A 21,144-nucleotide genomic window follows, 5' to 3' on the forward strand; every position below is an offset into this window, starting at 1 on the left:
CACTCTCTTTCCTCAAATTCCTAAATAAGTTGAAACAGTTCCTATAGCACAAATTAACTTCGAATTTAACAATATTAAGCCAAAAGACTCAACTTTATGGGTACCGTCGTACATAAATATATTACCTTTATAGGTGTAGTCGCACATAAATCGATTATAGTAAGTAATATTTTTTCCCTCTTTTTAATGGATTTTTTTCCCCACTTTTTAATGGATTTTGCTGACGAATGAATAAAGGCATTCGTTAATGAAATATTTTTAAAAAAAAAAATTAGAAAAAGAAAAAAATAATTGAATATTTTGATAATTTTTTTTTCAATTTTCTATTAAAGTGATATAAAATGAATAAACACACGGCAAAGGAAAATGAAAGGGAACTTTCAGAAATGAAATCATTGGATAAAAGGATAAATAAATAGTACTGCTGATTTACAAACAAAGTGATACAAAAATGGGAGAGTAGAGGGGAAAGAAAAAAACCAAAGGAAATGAATGGAATGGGTGGAGTTGGTAAGGAAATGCAATAAATTTCCTTACCCACACACCCATATCCATAAACTTCCTTCAGCTCTATCTCTTTCCCCCATCTCTCAACTCACAACCCCTCTCTCTCTCTCTCTCTCTTTCTCTCTCTCATAATTTGGATATTGGGGCCACAGCTGATGACCATTTTATTATAATGGTTTGGTTTGTTAGATGCCTCGCGAAACTGCTTCGAAGAAGAACAAATATTCAAAATAAAATTGAAGACTGGCAGTTTGTCCCACAAAGCGACATCTGATTGAGAAGACTGGCAGTTTGCATAGGAACTTGCACTTGGGAAAAAGATAAGCATGAAGCAGGGCAGGGCAAGTGGACCGTGACTCATCACTTAGCCAAAAAGATAAGGTGGAACGGGTCTCATATGACAAAACTTTGCATTCTATATATAAATATATATATATATATATATATATGACACAACTTTGATTTATTTATTATTTTTCTTTTGTGAGAGCACAATTATTGTTTTTTCTTTTATATAAAAAATTCTGAAAACACCGAATTCTAATCCACTTTTTCACACCCCATTCTTGTATAGATTAAAAAGTCATTTTTTTTCATTTAACTTATTTTTGTTAATTTTTATAAATCTCGTGGTACTTTTTAACGATTCTTTTGGGTTAAAATTGTAAATTTTAAAGTTAATTTGCGTTATAGTTACTGTTCGAAGTTAATTGGGAAACTGAGGAGAGAGACTGAATTTCGACAATGGCGTTGCCGAAATTCAGCCAAAAAAGCAGGAGAGAGAATAAGGATACCGAAATTCAACCAGAAAGCAAGAGAGAGGAGAGAGAATAACAAAAAAGTAGGAGAGAGGAGAGAGAATAACCAAAAAGCAGGAGAGAGGAGAGAGAATAACCAAAAAAATTTTGGGGGAAAAATTTTTTTTAGGAAAATTTTTTTTTTTCCCCCACAATTGGCATTGCCGAAATTGTTGGGGAAAATTTTTTTTTCCCCACAATTTCGGTAATGCCATTGCCGAAATTGTGGAGGAAAAAAAAAATTTTTTTTCCCACAATTTCGGTAATGCCATTGCCGAAATTGTTGGGGAAAATATTTTTTTTTTCCCCCACAATTTCGGTAATGGCATTACCGAAATTGTGGAGGAAAAATTTTTTTTTTTTTTTTTTCCACAATTTCGGTAATCCCATTGCTATTTCGGCAATAGCGTTGCTTGTGGGAAATGAATTTACCGAAATTTTTTTTTTCCCCACAATTTCGGTAATCCCTATTTCGGCAATAGCCTTGCCGTAAATGTAAATAAATAAATAATAAAAAGACAAAACAGCAATGAGATTGTCGAAATTGAAGAAAAATTAAATAATTTCCCCCTATTTCGGCAATAGCGTTACCGTAAATGTAAATAAATAAATAAAAAAGAGAAAACAGCAATGGCATTACCGAAATTGTGGAAAAAAAAAAAAAAAAAATTTCCTCCACAATTTCGGCAATGGCATTACCGAAATTGTGGGGGAAAAAAAAATATTTTCCCCAACAATTTCGGCAATGGCATTACCGAAATTGTGGGGAAAAAAAAAAATTTTTCCCCAACAATTTCGGCAATGCCAATTGTGGGGGAAAAAAAAAAATTTTTTTCCTAAAAAAAATTTTTCCCCCAAAATTTTTTTGGTTATTCTCTCTCTTCTCTCCTGCTTTTTGGTTATTCTCTCTCCTCTCTCCTACTTTTTTGTTATTCTCTCTCCTCTCTCCTGCTTTCTGGTTGAATTTTGGTATCCTTATTCTCTCTCCTGCTTTTTTTGGCTGAATTTCGGCAACGCCATTGCCGAAATTCAGTCTCTCTCCTCAGTTTCCCAATTAACTTCGAACAGTAGCTATAACGCAAATTAACTTTAAATTTTGCAATTTTAACCCAAAAGACTCCTTTTTAACACTATTAAAAAGTTATTATATTATTTCAATAAAAATTTTTCAATTTCAATAGAATAAACCTATTTCCAAATAAACTCTTCCTCTATCGATAGAGTTTTTCAAATTACGGAAAATAAAAGTAAAGTAAGGCAAAATCTTCTTGCCAACGCACCAACTTTTATATACACAATTGTCAATAAAGCCGAGACTCAAAAGCATGGTAGAGGCCTATTTTGCAAAACCCTTCCATAATATATATGACAAAATCTCATCACAGTAAAATATAGAACAAGCTCAGGTCATTATATGGAAGAGTTTCTCGAGAGTGTGGTCCTATGATTTTAATTTTTGGGAAGAGAGTGGTCCTAAGATTTGAATCCATTAGATTTTAATAAAAGTTTTTGAAATCAGGGGACCATCCCCTTAAGTTAATAAATTCTTCCACTTGAGAAAATTTTTACTGTTTTTCACTTGCCTTCCAATTGGGTTAATAAATTTTTATTTTTGGCAGGTCATGTGACTTTTGTCTTCCACCAGTCACATGACTTTGGTTCACAGCTTTTCTTTGGGGGAAAAAAATAGATAAACAATTGAATAACTTGCATATGGATAAAAAAAAAAATTCATTCTTGTGAAAGAGTATATTGAAAGCAAAATGATAGCTGATTGAAGTCATGGTGTCCAACTGAAAATGCAAATGAGGTTTTGTATTTATCATTTTTAACAATATTACACATGATAACGTACATTTTTTTTTACCCACGCGTGCTTTTACAAAACATTACAGTATTACTAGAAATCTCTTTCCAGCCTTAATTTGACAAAAACTACTTTTGTGACATATTTTGAAGAAGACTTGAACAAGCTTCTTGATAATAAAAATACAAAGGAGATGGGTCTAGCGCTGATTGGTTTTTTGTCCATGAATATCAGTTTTATATGATAATCTGACAAATTTGGTTTTTCCTTTGCAATCTTTACTCTTTTTAGTACACTTATTTTCTGAAGTAAAACAATAGCTAATCTATTCTCAATCTCATACTTAGTACAAAAGTCAAGAGGAAGCTAGGAAACTCTACCCAGATTACTTTATTACAGTTAAAACTAGCCAGCAGCAGTATTACAATTAAAACCAACAGATAAAATTTAAATCCCACAAAGCTCTCACAGTCTCTCTAATTTCTCATCCACTAGCAAAAGAGGATGATCTATCAAAACAATTTATGATTATGTAAATAGTAGAATAATTTAGCAATTGAAAACTACCACAAGAGAACATGAAGTGTTCAGATTTTTTTTTTTCCCTCTAGCAAAAAAAAAAAAAAAGAACCATTCAACCCACCAGCATAGAGTGTAATTTCAAGCCTATTACAAACATCTGATGAGGACACAATAAAGATTATATAAAATTTTTAACTATCTTATGCTATGACTATCTTATTAACATCACCAGCCATGATATCTAAAAGAAAGTTAAATCAAGTTTATGAGTACTATTAGCAAAAAAAAAAAAATCAAGTTTATGAGTACTTACTTACTAGACAGAACCCCATGAATTAAAGCAAAGGGAAAGGGAGGAATGAAAGGAAACCAATGGAATGGGAGGATTAGGAAAGACAAACTGATAAAAAAGTTTTTACAAAGAGTTATGTCTTTCCAATCCTTCCACTCCCTAGAATTTCCATAGTCCACTCTTCCATTCCCTCTCACTCTAGATCTTATTTTCTTCTCACTCTCATCTCTATCCTTTTGTTTTACCACTCATTTTGTGGCTATGTAGGAGTTTTTTGTGGCTAGCTATGTATATATATGACTATGAGAGTGTTAATGGAAAGAGAGAAGCTCAGGGAAATTTGAGGAATGGGTGGCATAGGAAAGAGGGTCGTTTTGCAATTGCAAGGCTACAAAATATAGTGTAATCTTCTTGCCAACGCACCCATTCCATAAACTTTCTCCGGAGCCTTCTCTTTCCTTTCCCTCTTGATATCCGTTGGGATTGGAGAATGGGTTGCAGTTGGAGTATAGTTTGTGGGTCTAGATATATAGAGCTAGGTTTTTCTTTTTACGTTGACTGTTAGGTGTAGAAGATGAATAAATCAATATAAAAAAATATTAGAAGTATTATTAAAAATAAAAATAAATAAATAAATTGTATATGTGAATATGACTGCGTATAATATAGAATTGAATAGAATAGAATAGAATATACCAAATAATTTGTTGTGAAAATATTATGGACGTAACACTTATAATTTATTGTGAAAATATTATGAACGTAACATTTTTCAAGTAGTTGTTAAATTACATTTTTATCGAACTGTAATAACCAATAACAACCTACTATTTATGATTTGTTGTGAAAATATTGTAAACATAACATTTTTTTTTTTTTCTTTTTTTTTCTCTCTCTCTCTCTCCCCTACAATTTTGGCATCTTCAGTGCCACAATTCCTATTTTTCTCTGGGCCCTCCTCTATTTTGGGCAGCTTGCATTTTAGGCAGGAATTTTGGTGATGTAGTTACCAAAATTCATTTCTCTCTCCCCTCACATCAATTTTCTCTCCTGTCGCATACTTTTTTTCTTCTTTTCTCATTTCCTCAAATAAGTTTGAACATTGTCCATATTACAAATAAAATTCATTTTTTTTTTTTGCAATATTCAACTAAAAGACTCTAAATTAAGAGTCTTATAATTTAAACTTACACTTTAGAGTCTTATAACTCAAATTTAATTTAAACTTACACTTTAGAGTCTTATAACTCAAATTGTAGTAGTATATATCTCAAAAGTGAGTGAAGATGAAGACTCATCTTAGGGTGAATGTGAAGACTAAAGTGACTTGCAAAGTGTAGAAGATTCCTTCAAAAGGAAAATATGCTCCTTTAATTTTATGATTTTGAAGACAATCTGGAATTTTCAAAGCTCTCCTTTCTTATCATTCCCAATAAATAAAAGTTCCTTCTTATTTGCAACCGGCTAGCCCTCTTTCTTTCTTTTTCTATTTTTTTTAATTTTTTTATTTTATGAAAATACGATAATATTAAAAACTAAGCACCAGAACAAGGTTCATGACATATCTTGTTAAAATACATCCCATTAAGGTCACCCTTAAAAACATCTAAAATGTCCACAGGCGAACTATCATAAATAAGAAAATCAGTATTCATCCTAAAGCTCATCCTAGCTAAACCATCAGCACATTGATTGGCTTGGCGGAAGCAATGATTAATATGGACTTGATGGAAGCGGGTAAACAACTGCCTACAATCATCCAAAATAGGTAATATAATGTTGTTAGCATAATCTGCATTCCATAACACATCAACAATAGCCTTGGCATACATCTCAACTACAAGACAATGAATATTCAAATTGCAGCATAGCTTGAGGCCCTCAAGCAGCCCCCACAACTCAGCAGCAAAGCTGTTGGTGACCCAATCCACTTACTGAACCTAGCTATCCACTGCCCATCCTCATTCCTCACCACTCCCCCACAACCAGCCAGGCCATGAAGCTCACTAGATGACCCATCAATGTTCAATTTCTTCCACCCTTGCACAGGACGCTCCCACCTTATTCTCCTTAAGACTCTACGATCTTGCATCTTAAGAGCAGCCACACAATGAAAATACTCCGTAGCTTGATACACAATATCCAAAGCCAAATTTTGATTTCGACCTTTCCTATTGAAAACGATGTCATTCCTACTCTTCCAAATGCTCCAAAGAGCAAAAGGAAAAACAAGTTTCCAAGGGATACCCATGACATGCAGCTTATCATTAGTTCTAACATTAAGAGACAACCAATCCAACAAATTAACATGCCAGAAATCATAATTTGAAGCCGTGACCCCTAGCTGGTTCCAAATATGTTTTAGGTGAGAGCAATCTCTCAAGGCATGCAAGATAGTTTCAGCACCATTGTAGCAAACAGGGCACACTTCATCTTGAACCACCCCTCTTCTTCCTAAATAAACCTTAACACCAATACTATTGTGAGCACACAACCAAAGGAACATTCTAACCTTTGGAAGCAAATCTGCCTTCCAAATCCAACTAGTTGTAAAAGCAATTTCATTGGAAGACTCCATAGCAAGACCATATGCGCTTTTGACATCAAAGGACCCATTGGATGATCCGGCCCAAGCCAATTTGTCTGAGCCACCTCCTAAGGTCGACATGGGAATTGCACAAATCAATCCCTTCACTTCATCCAGTAACTCAAAGGTTGTTTTCTCCCAATCCCAGCCCATATCAAGCATAATATCTTTAATTTCCAAAAGATTGGCTTCTTGAGAAATAGGCACTTGGATCAACTTTCTAAAGGGTCCCCCATTCGTTCAATTGTTATGCCAAATATTCAAAGTGCTGCTTTTTGTCACCAACCATCTACAACCCTTGTTAAAAGTGTCCATCCATTTCTTCATAGCTGCCTATATTGAGGAGCAAGGGAGACTATTTGCATTAGCGGTTGTTCTCCTTCGATGGTTACAATACTTCATCTTCAACACATTAGCCCATGGTGCCTCTCCCTCCGTATGAAATCTCCAATTAAGTTTGGATAAGAGTGCCACATTCCTACCCTTGGCTGTTTGCGACCCCAAAACACCTTCCTCCTTGGATTTTGTCACCTTCTCCCAACCAACCCAATGAATCTTCTTGGTTGAATTTGTAGACCCCCAAAGGAAGTTCCTATTTACTCTATCTAGGGCCAATCAATACCCTTCCCGAAAGGTAAGAGCACTGCATAATGTACGAGGGGATAGCAGCCAATGATGACTGAATGAGTACTTTACGGCTAGCCAAAGATAAAAGGTTAGCCTTCCCTCGGAAAGCTTTTGCTTCACTCTATCCAAAATAAAGTCATAATCATGTGAAGAAGAACCTGGATGTTTTAGCGGGAATCCAAGGTACTTACCAAGATACGACGTTGACGCAAACCCCAAAATGTTACAAAGGGACTCCCTAGTATCCCTATCGAGATTTGGTGAGAAGTACACCCTTGACTTAGCTTTACTCACTGTTTGGCCAGAAATGCTACAAAAGGTATCCAAAACATCTCTAATGGCCGCACAATTAACCCAATCAGCTTTGGCAAAGAGAATTAAATCATCTGTAAGGAATAGGTGGGAAAAAGCTAGACCACTCTGAGATGCCTTCACTGGCTACCACAACTTCCCACTACGCTTCTCTGCAATGAGTTGCCTAAGATAGTCCATGCACAGGATGAACAAGTATGGAGATATTGGGTCTCCCTGCCTTATACCCCTAGAGGGATAGATCGGGTCAAGGGCTTCTCCATTGAACAAAATAGATGTAGAAACTGTAGACACACAACTCATTATGGCATCTATAATATCCATTGGAAGATTAACCCGAATAAGCATATCTCTAATGAAATTCCATTCAAGCCTTATCATAAGCTTTCTCCAAATCAATCTTAAGCGCCATATACCCAGTCCTTCCTTTTTTCTTCCCAAAAGAATGAATGATCTCCCAGGCAATAATAATATTATCAATCCCTTTGCGACCTGGCACAAAAGCCATTTGCGTAGGAGAGATGAGTTTGTCGAAGTAAGGTCGCAACCTTGCCACAATAATCTTAGTAACCACCTTATACATTGTATTACACAAACTAATAGGTCTATAATTACCCAAAGTTTCCGAACCCTGAATTTTTGGAATCAAGGCAATGCGGGTACTATTCAAAGCCTCCGGCACTCTTCTATTATCAAAAACCTTTTGAACCTCTTCAATCACGAACTTACCCACAATATGCCAAAACTTTTGGAAAAAACCCGCATGAAGCCCATCCGGTCCCGAGGCTTTGAAAGGTTTCAAAGACCAAAGGGCTACCTTTATCTCTTCTTCAGAAGCCCCCCCACTAATATTCTCCTTCTCCAAATCCAAGAGCCTAAGCTGCCATTGAGAAATAGCGGGATCCAGCCTAGACACACAAGAATGAGAAGACAAGAAAATTTGCTTAAAGCCACACCTAATGAAATCTTTTATCTCCCCCTCCTCATGGATCCACTCCCCCACTACATTCTTGATAGCCATGATTTGATTCCTCTTCCGTCTAACCAAGGTTGAAACTTGATAAAAGTTCATATTACGGTCATCCTGTATCATCCAATTCACCCTTGATTTTAAAGCCCACAACTCCTCCTCTTGTCTGAGCACAAGATCCATTTCCCTAAGGAACTCATCTTCCAACTTTACAAGAAATTCCGATGATCTTAAAGCTAGCGCTCTTTGAATACCATTCAGTCTCGACATCAAATTCTTTTTTCTAGTGAAAATATTCCCAAATTGGTTTTTATTCCACTCCTTAGCTGTCTACGTAAACGGTAAACCAATTAATAGCATCAACCAGCCTATTATTACTTTCCCGCACCTGATGCACTATTGGGAAAAAAGAAGGATCCAACAACCACCCTGTTTGGAAACGAAAGAGTCTACTCCTCCCATTTTGGGTTCTCGACTGCACTTCTAAAAGCACTGGATGTGGTCCGAGTGGCACCGGGTCAAATGAGTTATCTTAGCATTAGGATACATCACACACCAACTTGGGTTCACAAAAAATCTATCAGTCCTCTTTCATTTGTAACCTTCCCATTCCATAATTGTAACTCTGCACTCAAGTGCAATTGTAACAACCATCAAAGAATTATTGTAAGTAGCGTTTTGTTCAAACCAATATTTTATTATTTCCTTTTTTTCTGACAATCATTATTACGATTTGCAACCTTAAATAAGTCATTCTAATCTTCATGCCGGGTCAATAATGCATTGATAATCGCAATTGTAATCGATTAACTTTATGGGTGCAGTCGCACATGAATCGGTTAACTTAGAGGTGTGGTCACACATGAATCGATTATACTAATATTTTTTTCCCCTCTTTTTTAATTGATTTGGCTAACGGATTTTGCTAATGGATGACAAAGGGCATTTGTTATTGAAATATTTTAAAAAAATTTGTTATTCAAATTTTTTTTTTCCATTTTCTATTTAAGTGACATCATTTTTTTTTTTTTCAAAATAAATAATTAATAAGTACCCTAAATGCATTTTTTTAACCTTTGTTTTTATTGGTGTTTTTGTTGCTTTCCTAAGATCCAATATAATCCTTCTTAAAGGAACGGTGATGGCACCCATTAACAAAAGTAATCATAAAAAATTGAGAAGCATAAAATGAATAACTACACAAGGCAAAGGAAAATGAAAAGAAATTTCAGAAATGAAATCATTGGATAGAAGGAAAAAAAATAGTACTGCTGATTTTGCTAAACAAACTGATACACAGATGGGAGAGTAGAGGGGAAAGAAAAGAACCAAAGGAAATGAATGGAATGGGTGGAATTGGTAAGGAAATGCAATAAATTTCCTTACCCACACACCCATATCCATAAACTTCCTCCAGCTCTATCTCTTTCCCCCATCTCTCAACTCACAACCTCTCTCTCTCTCTCTCTCATATTTTGGATATTGGGGCCACAGTTGATGACCATTTTATAATGGTTTGGTTTGGTAGATACCTCACGAAACTGCTTTGAAGAAGAACAAAGATTCAAAATAAAATTGAAGACTCTGGCAGTTTGTCCCACAAAGCGACATCTGATTGAGATTTAAGATATTGCATAGGAACTTGCACTCGCGAAAAAGATAAGCATGAAGCAGGGCAGGTCAAGTGGACCGTGACTCACATTATACAAATACTTGTAAGTTGTCTATCACACAAAAAATATGAGATAGTCCAAGTCTTATATGTGATATGACATAACTTTGATTTATTATTATTTTTTCCTTTTATGAGAGCATTACTATTGTTATAAAAAAAAAAAAAAAGTCTGATTACGCCAAATTGTATACTAACAAGTAATTTTTTTAGGTACTTTCGAAACGGAAAATGAAACTCTTTTATTTCATATTTATGATAGGGTATTTTAGAAAATGAAACTCTTCTCTCATGTTTATGATAGGATCTCTCGTTATATTCATGGTGAAGTCCATCGTAAATGTAAAAGAAAAAAGCACAATTTTTCCACGCTTCTAGAGTATTTAAGTACTCTCGAAACATGAAAAAATAAAACTCTTTTATCTCATATTTATAATAAGGGTCACTCATTATATTCATAGTAGAGTCCACCGTGATATAAGAAAAGGGAGTACAATTTCTCCGGTGCTCAAAGAGTAATAAGAATTTTCCCTTTTTTGCACCCTATGCAATATACATTATAGATAAGGCAGCCGCAACAATATTAACCATACTTGTTTCTCAAAAAATATAAAATTGTACTTAAACTATTAGATAATCATAGTTAGCAATAACTTCACTATTATCATTGCTATTAGAGTTTTTCAAATTACAAAACAGTTCCATTAATTATTTTATATTAATTTTAATCTATCTTAATTTTGGTTTTAATAATTATTAAAAATTTGGGTTACACAAGTGCTTGCACCTTGTTACTATATGCAAATACTACAAATCGTATGATTTTTAATTTTGTTATGTGATTGCGTGTAATCATCAAATGCAGACGCTATAGGTTGAAACTCTCTTTAAAAAAAAATTTATCATATGACTATTAAACCATTAAATTATAACAAAATTTACAATAAGTGAAACTCTATTACCAAAGCTATTTTATGTATATATAATACCATCCAAATGAAACTTAATTATCAAAATGATTAAAAAATTCAAAAGAAATATTAACATATCATATTTTTTTATTAATTCATGTATCACACAGGCACAATAATACTTATTTTTAAAAATGAATATTTTGTGTCTACCTTTAGCCTCATTTAACCTAGAAAAATATTAAAGTCCGTTTGGATAAAACTTATTTTGCTGAAACTACAAGTTGAAAATATTTTAAATGTGTGAATAGTATCGTAGGATCCACAAACTGATGAAAAATTACTGAAAAGTCAGAAATATACGACTACTGTTCATGAACAATAGCAACGCAGGAAACGCAACGTGTAGCCAAACGGATACTATGAACAGTAGCCGTATATTTCTGACTTTCCAACCATTTTTCATTAATTTGTGGGTCTCATGCATTGTTCACATGATCCACAAACTCCACTTTTCAGTAACTTTTTCATTAAAAATGAATTCCATGACATTGTTTACATATTTAAAATTTATTTTGTTACGGTGTTTTCAATTTCAGTAAAATAAATCCTATCCAATCGAAAATTTCTAAGCAGGCTAAGGGAAAGGAGACAATTTTAATTGTTAAAAACTAAGTATATTGAGTCCAATTTCACTATATCTCTTTCTTCTTAAAAAAAAAAAAAAAAAAAAAAAAATCATTATAACTCAAAAATGATATGAAAGTATTCTGATTACACAATTGCCAATAAAGCTCACAAACACATACAGAAGAGTTCCTCTCGAGTGGTTCTAAGATTTGAATCCATAACTTGATTTTAATAAATGTCTTTGAAATCAGGCGACCAACCCCTTTGGTCAATAAATACGTCCAATTTGAGGAAATTTTTACTGCCTTCTCACTTTTTAGCAGTTCATAAATTATTACTTTTAGCAGTTCATGTGACTTTTGTCTTTCGCCAATCACATGAGTGACGCGACTTTGGTTCAGAGCTTTTATTTTAGAAAAAAAATAATAATAAAAAGTTTGAATCTGTTTATCGTGGAAAACTAAAAATATTGTATAAAATAATTTTTAAATGTAAATAATACCTTATGATACTATTTAGTGAAAGTTTTGTTAGAAAAAAAATTTGCTGAGTTCCGAAAACAGTGCGCAAAATCTATATAAATCTATAAATTATTTTGCTACGTTTCAGCAATAAGTGAGGATTCAAGTCATAATTTCCAACCGAAAATGCAAGTTAAGTTTTGTATTTATCTTTTTTTAACAATATGTCAAAAACCACTTTTGTGACAAATTTTGAAGACACTGAGACTGAAAACAATTTTGATAACAAAAATTTATAGGAGATGGGTCTAGCCCTGATTGGTTTTTCGTCCATGAAAATCATTTTTATATAATAATCTGACAATTTGTTTTTCCTTCGCAATCTCTAGTCTAGTACACCTTTTTTGGAAATAAAACAATAGCTAATCTATCCTCTATCACATACTCCGTACAAAAGTCAAGAGGGAGCTAGGAAACTCTACCCAGATTACTGTATTACAATTAAAACTAGCCTGCAAAATTGTAACAATTAAAACCAACACAAATAGATTCTCAAAAAAAAAAATACACAAATAAAACTTAATTCCCAGAAAGCTCTCACAGTCTCTTAAATTTCTCATCCACTAGCAAAGGAGGATAATCTATCCAAAAAAAATTATGATTATGCAAATAGTAGAATAATTTAACACTTGAAAAAGTAACACAAGAGAAAATCAAGTGCAATTTCAAGCCTATTACAAACATCTGATGAAGAAAACACAATAAATATTATATATTAACTATCTTATGCTATGACTATCTCATTAATATTACCAGCCATGATATCTAAAAGAAATCATATGCTAAAGAATTCTATGATTATCACAACAAAATGAAAGTTAAATCGAGTGATGAAAAAATTATATACTTACTTAATAGACAGACCCCATGAATTAAAGTAAAGGGAAAGGGAGGAATGAAAGGAAACCAATGGAATGGGAGGATTAGGAAAGACAAACTGATAAAAGAGTGTTGTTACAAAGAGTTATGTCTTTCCAATCCTTCCACTCCCTAGAGTTTCCATAGTCAACTCTTCCTTTCCCTCTCACTCTAGATCTTAGTTTCTTCTCACTCTCGTTCCCATCCTTTTGTTTTACCACTCATTTTGTGGGTATATAGGAGTTTTTGTGGCTAGCTATGTATATATATGACTATGAGAGTTTTAGTGGAAAGAGAGAAGCTCAGGGAAATTTGAGGAATGGGTGGCGTAGGAAAGAGGGTGATTTTGCAATTGCAAGACTACAAAAATAAAAATGTAACCTTCTTGCCAACGCACCCATTTCCTTAAACTTTCTCCGGAGCCTTCTCTTTCCTTTCCCTCTTTGCTTGTTGGGATTGGAGAATGGGTGTTGGAGTTTGATTTGGTGGTCTAGATATATATAGAAGATCTAGGGTTTTTTTTTTCTTTCTTTCCCTTTAAAAAAAAAAAAAAAAACTAGGGTTTTCTTTTTAACTTTCTTTTTTCATTGACTGTTAGGTGTAGAAGATAAATAATAGAATTATATATATATATATATATAATAGTAAAATTTTTTATAATTGAATAAGAAATTTGAGATTTTAACACCATTTATATCAAAATAAATTGGTATTTTAATTTGGTGATAAAAAACAATTATTAGAAACAAATGTCATAACCTAAAACTCTATCTTAAAAAAAAAAAAAAAAAAAAAACCAAAATCAATCTTAATTTTTTTTTTTTGAATACACACCAAATTCATGTGAAAAGGCTAATACGTTATTATTAACATGTAAACAAATGACGTTATTATAAATGATGATCTACCATGAAAAATTGTTATACCTTATACCACCTAAAATTTATGCTTTTTTAGAAGAAAAAAAAACTTTTAACAAATCATAAAAATTTGAATATATATATTAAAAAAATTATATTTTATACCTTATGATTTAGATATGCAATAAACTAAACCATATAATTTGAAACTAACAAATTAAATCCTTCAGTTTCAAACAACAACAAATAAAATATTCATCTTTTAATATAACATTGAACAAAATTTCCCTAAAATCATTTTGAAAAAAAAAAAGTTTCTTTAATTAACCCATTATGTGTCAACTCAAAACACAATCTTTATATGCTTTTAATCACATAATTTAGTTAGACTATTCTTGTAAACTGTTTAAATCAATTAATGAATTATATCATACGTGGATGGTTTTTTAAACCTCCATATAATAAAGTTCAAACCGGAAGATTCCTCAAATGTGATTTAAATAAAAAATTTATTGTTAAAAGCTAAATACCCATACAATGTCGTTATACTTAAATAAATTTATTTTTATTATTAATGTTTAATTTGTTTTACTTTTAAAATTATAGGGTTTAAAACTCTAGACTATTGTTTTTTAAATTTTTTTTTTTTGATTTATTACTTTTAAAAGCACAAGCTTTAATTTTGCAAATTCGTTTATGATATAATACTCTGATTAAATTAAGAATCTTTTATATATATATATATATATATATTTTTTTTTTTTTGTGAGGAAGAAGAATCTTATAATTTAAACTTACACTTTACTACTTTAGTGTATTTAAAGGAGATAGGAAGAATTTAAACCTCCCCCAATAACCATAAAATTATAGAAAAACAATACCCTTTTTTTTTTGGGAAAAAAAAAATTTTCTCTTAAATTTTAAGTCTACTAAGAGTCTGTTTAGAAATCGCTTATTTTACTAAAATTGAAAATTTCTTATTAAAAGTATTGCAGATAAAAGTAAAAGTTAGCTAAAATAATACATTAGATCTTATGAATAGTACCAAAAAGTACAGTGAAACCTATAAATAATAGCAAAAATTAGCTCAATAGTAGAATAATTTTCATTTTTCATTAAAACCAACAACTAACTTAGCATGCGTTTGCATACCAATATTTATCCGTTTGCCTTTTTTCTGTTGGTCCCATGACATTGTTCATGGACCAACCAACACGTAAAAATGTGTAAATAGTATTAATAAACTGCATTTAAAAAAAAAATTATTTTATTATAATATTGTTAGTAGTAAGTTTTCAGTTTCCAATAAAATTAAGTCACATTAGATCTAATGGTATATAAAATTTTTGAAAAATATATTTTATCTATGGGCATTGTAAAACAAGTCTTGGGGGTATCTAGAATTCAAAAACGCGTTGATGTCAGTAAAGAGTCACGAGTCACGAGCACCGTGGAATATAAAGGTGCCCCTTGAAACACTCCAAGCGTTTAAAAGTACAATAATAAATTGTGGTAGGTGGACGATGCTTTCAATGTCTTTCATGTCGGAGGAAGCAGACACGTAGTTACGCGTTATAACCACAACTTTTATCATAATTTTGACCCAATGAAGGGATTAGTGAGCATTTACATTCGGGTTTATTTTATCATTTAAAAAATTATTTTATTTATTGTTTAAAGTTGTAATATATAAGTAAGAGTTAGACTCTTTTGAATATATATTACTGTTAATTTTTTTAAATATTTTTTTTTTGTGTGTATGTTAAATACTTAGATCCATTTGGTAAAGAATTTTAAATACATGTTTTCAGTTTTTAAATAATATTACATGTATTTTTATATACTTTTTTACTCACACATATTTTAAAAAAATACAAACAATATTACTTGAAGTCTTCTACTAAATAGGCCCTTAGTATTAAAAAAAAAAAAAAAACATTCAACAGCTTAGTTTTTATTCTTTTACCGTTTTATTTAAATATTTTTATTTACTATTTACTTATAGGGAGAATATCATATTGTAATTTTCAACTTTTTTTTGTTCATATTATTTCCTTATTGACTTAAATATTTATGGTAATAAAGTGCAATTGTTTGTCTTCCATGATTTTTTATTTTTTTTAATAAACCATGTGACTTTAAATTTTTTTGATTTATGCTTTGACCCCCCCTAGGTTCAAATCTTGGTTTCATTCTTAGAGAAAAGTCATAAAAAAAAAAATTTAATAATTATTTATTGGAAGAGAGATAATAAAATATAATATATTATTTTTACCATATAGCTACACTAAAGTATTTATACACACACTTACTATTTATAGTTGCTAAAAAATTTTAACAATACACATTGGAGTAAATCTTAATTTGAGTGAATGTATTGCAAAACTAGCAATTTATAGAATTTTACACCGCAATGTTAATGCTTACTTTCATTTGAATTTACAATTTTTTCTTTATTATTTATAATTTATCACGTTAGTGAGTTTCAGTTAACTCAATTGATAAAATCTCTTATAATTAAATAAGAGATCTGAATTTTAATTCTCACCTACACCAAATAGTGTGATGATAAAAAGTAATAATAATCTAACAAATTAAAATTTGGTAAAGTTGTGAAAAAAAAAAAAAAAAAAAAAAAAAACGTGTGCTCCTCCTAATTCCTAAATTTTGATGCAGTAACGTTAACGTTAAGGAGTGGGAGAGGGACTTGTTTTCTTTATTTTTGAGTAAAATGCACGCAAAGAGATTCCAACGTACAAAACGGTTGCGATTTTGCATAATTTTGGTCTAGTAAAGATTGTCTTTTACGGTGAACTATTAAAATGACATACAAACATATAAATTATAAAATATCAAGCAAAAAAAAAAAAAAATCTTTTACATTAAAACAATGGATGACAATAAAAAAAAATTAAACTTTTAATTTTGTAAAAATTTTATATATTTAGAATAGATTAAAAAGTAATTAAATTTGTTTGTGATTCACTAGGTGATTATATTTATATTTTATAGTATAATAAAGTTAACGTAAATATTTTGCTCCAACAATTCTAGGTCCCTTTTTTTAAAAACCGCAACTTTTTTTTTTTTTCAACCTTATCTCCTCTAGCTTAAAAAAAAAAAAAAAAACCATAACTTGTATTTTTATATTTTTTTATTCACATATTTTTAGAATTTTTTTTTTGAAAGCCATATTTCTAGAAAATTTAAACAATATTCTTAAAAATTTCTTACCAAACAGCTTGGCGCAGTTGTTTTTGATTTGGTGAAAAGACGAATCATATCTCGCCCATTTTTCAAGATTGTCCTCCGGATGTGGATGCTGGCTTGGACTACTTTAGTGTATAAAGCTATCGTTTTTTGAATTTTATTTTATTAAATAAGTCATAATTTGTGTGCGATTCCTTTCTCAAAAAGGCTTTGAGCAGTGAGCTTTACTTTAAAAAAGATAAAGAAATAAAAAAAAATAGAGATAAGCATTTGACTAGCTAAATAATAGATTCTCGAAAAAAACAAAAACAAAAAAGCCAAATTATAAATGTTTTCCTATTGATCCCTTGTATTTATAAATTTTCATTTTGATCGTGCGATTTGGATATTAGTTAGTTCAAGTAAAATCTCTTGTGATCGAATAAAAGGTTTGGGATTTAAACTTTGATTAAACTGATTGGATTATTGGTATGATGATAAAAAGCAATAATCATAAAACAGATTTCATAAATTGAAATTTTAGCATATCTATATTAAATAAAATGTGACAATAATTGATATAAGAAATTAATAATCATGAAAATTAAAACTTGCTCAGCCAATAAAAATGTTAATAAATTGGTGCTACTTATGAATTTTGAGAGAGAGAGAGAGAGAGAGAGAGAGTCTCAATTATTTCCAACAATTAGAAATTCTCTATTATTTCAGTTTCTTTCTTTTATTCTTTTTCTTACTGGCTTGCCTTTATATTTGTTATTATATTTGTTATGGTGCTACTGCTTTCTCAATATGCACTTCCTTTTTATAATGGAGTGGATCTTTTAAGATCAGCCACTTGGCTCCTGGATGAACTTTCCTTTGAATCTTTGGGAAATTGGAGTGTTCTGTCTTTACATTCCTCCATTTTTATTCCTTGGTCATTTTGAATTGGCTCATTAGGGTGGCTTTTGAACTTGCCCCCACCTTTGACACAAAGGTAAATGCTATCTAGAACCTTAAAGCTTAACTAATACTTGCTAGAGTTTCCAATAAAAATGTTTAAACCTTAAATCCCTCACACCAAATTATTGAATTATAAAAAAGTTATTGAATTATTCCAAAAAATACAAAAGCAACTTCGGATGGGAAATAAAATTAAAAAAGGCACATCTTAATGACACCCTCTTTTGGGTAGGCTGTCATTGTTATTGTTAGTTTCTCTAAAGTTGAGTTCCAGTTTATACTCTAAAAGAGCTTGGACTGTAGTCCTGTAATTCATCACAATATTTTGAGTTTTTTTTTTTTTTTTTTTTTTTTTTTTTTTTTTTTTTTTTTTTGAGAAGGACAATATTTTGAGTTAGTCTGTTTGCATTACAATTTTTTTTTAAAAAAAGTAATAACCTTTATCACTTTTTTAGCATCTATTTCTGCATCTTTGAGCATGACTAATCCATTTAGGGCTGTAAATGAATTAAGTTGTTTATAATTAGCTCGAGCTCGACTTGAGAAAAAGCTTGTTTATGATTGTTTGTTTAGTAAACAAACCAAGCTCAAGCCTAACTTTTGGTTTGATTATTAAACGAGTCAAGCTCAAATATAATAATGTGTTTGTGAAAAAGCTCGTGAACATGAGGGCTCGAATCAACTATATATGTAAATATATTTACATAGACTTGAAATTAAGTTGTATAAGTTTGTAAATTAGTTCATATGATGTTCAATTATTATTTGTAATTTATTCATAACATAAACAATCCATTTATAATAAAAATTCTTAAATTTGTGAAGGAGTGAAATGTTTTAGTCTTGGTTTTATTATAAATAGGAAAAAAATAAGTTAATTAAGTAGTTCGTGAACAAGTTTGAGCTTATTCAATAAGTAAACAAACTAAGCTTAAACATATAATTTTGTTAGATAATAAGCTCAACTTGTGTTTGAACTAAAAATTAAATAAACAAGTCTAAATTTTTAATAGTCAACTTGTAAAGAATAGGCTAAACAATAGCTAGTAAGGAAATGTTTTTTTAATGGGCGGACTTCATAATTTTAGTGATATGTAAACATGATGTGATTGATTCTTGGATGATTCATACTCAGATAAATGTTAATTTAATAATTTATGTCACTGAAAAGAATTTTCACATGCGGTGCTGTTTTTGCAGTGATTGTCTCAACAATTGCTATTGAAGGTTGAGATTGAGAGTTGAAAAAAAGTAATTTTTAATCTCAACCATTGAATAAAATAAAGTAAAAAATAATTAAAAAGTAGATGTGATAAAAATTTTTGTAAAAGAAAAAAGGGGTAATTGCATGGTGCAATTGTAATTGCACTGGATCTCAATCTCTCAAATTAGTCAATAATAGACAGATGGTAATCACAAGGCTATTGTACTTGAATCAATTCCTCTCTCAATTGTATACATTAAGAATGGAGAAAAGTAACTTTCAATTCTAGTCATTGATTAAAAAAAGTAAAATGTGAAAGTTAAAAAAATTGAAAGTGAAAATTTTTTGTGAAAGTTAACAGAAGAATTGCATAAGGTTTGATCTTGATCTCAATTATAATCGACGATTTTTAGTAGGGGACATTGCAATCAAATCAGTGGAAAATTTTTACACTCAATGGATTACACCACATGGCACATGGGATTTTTTTTTTATGAACATGGCACATGGGATTGGTACAATCATAAGAAGCATGCGTTTATGAAATTTAACGGTCGAAAGCTACTATTAAAAAAGAAAAATTGATGTTAGCTGTGACAAACCCAATTAATGAATATGGCTCGAAAGTGCCTTTATTTATTTTATTTTTTTTAAAGGAAATTGCCTTCAACTTTGTGAGCGCGTGTTTGTTTTTAATTAAATACTGTAGGGTCACAATTTGGGGCCTAAGCTCAAAATGTTTAGAATCTTGGTCCAATGAGCCCAATATAATGAATTTGTAGAGAATAGATCAAAGAATTAGGTCCTAGTGAATTGGACAACGGCTAGTATTGAACTAAATGACAATCAAACACAAATAATAGATGTTGAAATCAATGGACTTTCAATCCGAGGAGGCTATAATTATTGTATATTGATCACAGTTGAATACTAAGATAGTTTATATTACTACAGTATTCTCTCTTTATTTTCTGATTCCCTTTCCATGAAGAGTCTTTTACCTTATATATCTTCTTTTGTGTCATCTTCACCCTCTATTTGTTGATTATCTGAATCCCTACTTGAGTATTTGTCCCATTAGTTACCTTCCCTAACTATCTGTGAGTTGCGGTAGCCAAGGTAGTACTGTTCAAAGGTCTTCTCCACATAAATGCGGCTAGTAAAGTAGCTGTTGTGCATTTAATGTGGTGGTGTTAGCCTTCTCTTAGATATTTTTAGGTTCTTTTCTTTCTCTCATGCCCATGAAGCACATCTCTATCATTGAACCTTCTCGGTAGGTCACTTTAATTGCTTGGTTATATATTTTGAACCATATTCATTAAGTTCAAGGAGTATGTACCCCTCGGACAGCCATTCATTTGCTCTCCACTTATAGGACTTGGTCTAAGAATATCTCATAACTAATAGCTTCTCTTCAGACTTTTTTATCCTCTCAAATAAAGTCCAAGGCCCAATATACGATCTTGGGCCTTTACCCCTACAAATACAATAGGATTTTAATTGGGGTTTAAACTTCATACGGAGCTCTTATGTGCCGAAGGAAATAATGAATTGATATATGTCTTAAAATGATCATGTGTCAATTTCATGCCTTATTTTGTACTTCTGCATATAGGACGGCACATTCACCATTTTAATTAATAGTGTTTGCCCTATAATACTAGTTGTTTTTTGAAAAAATATCATCTTATATTTGTTTACATCCTCCACTTTATACAAATATCCACAATTAATGCAAGAATGTACATATTTAAAAAAACAAAAACAAAAAAATGTCCACATTTTAAAAAATAAAAGTGGACTTAAAAAAACAGGTGTGAAATGAGTTAAAATTTTGAATTGGAGAAACTTGCCTTCAAACTGTAAAATTTTATTCATGTGGTTTTTGCATTGTCAACATTCCTAAATTCCAGCT

The 21,144-nt window shown here is 31.1% G+C and overlaps 1 long non-coding RNA gene across 1 annotated transcript; it reads right to left on the reverse strand.

The window, feature by feature from the left end:
• Window positions 1-378: 378 nt before the first annotated feature.
• Window positions 379-13,500, reverse strand: LOC126716738 (uncharacterized). Its single transcript, XR_007652246.1, has 2 exons — window positions 9,873-13,500; window positions 379-612 (listed from the first exon to the last, which is right to left on the reverse strand). It is a non-coding gene; the product is annotated as an uncharacterized LOC126716738 (long non-coding RNA).
• Between the last annotated feature and the right edge of the window lie 7,644 nt (window positions 13,501-21,144).

Source organism: Quercus robur, chromosome 1 (genome assembly GCF_932294415.1).
Source record: "Quercus robur chromosome 1, dhQueRobu3.1, whole genome shotgun sequence".
Taxonomy (NCBI): Eukaryota; Viridiplantae; Streptophyta; class Magnoliopsida; order Fagales; family Fagaceae; genus Quercus; species Quercus robur.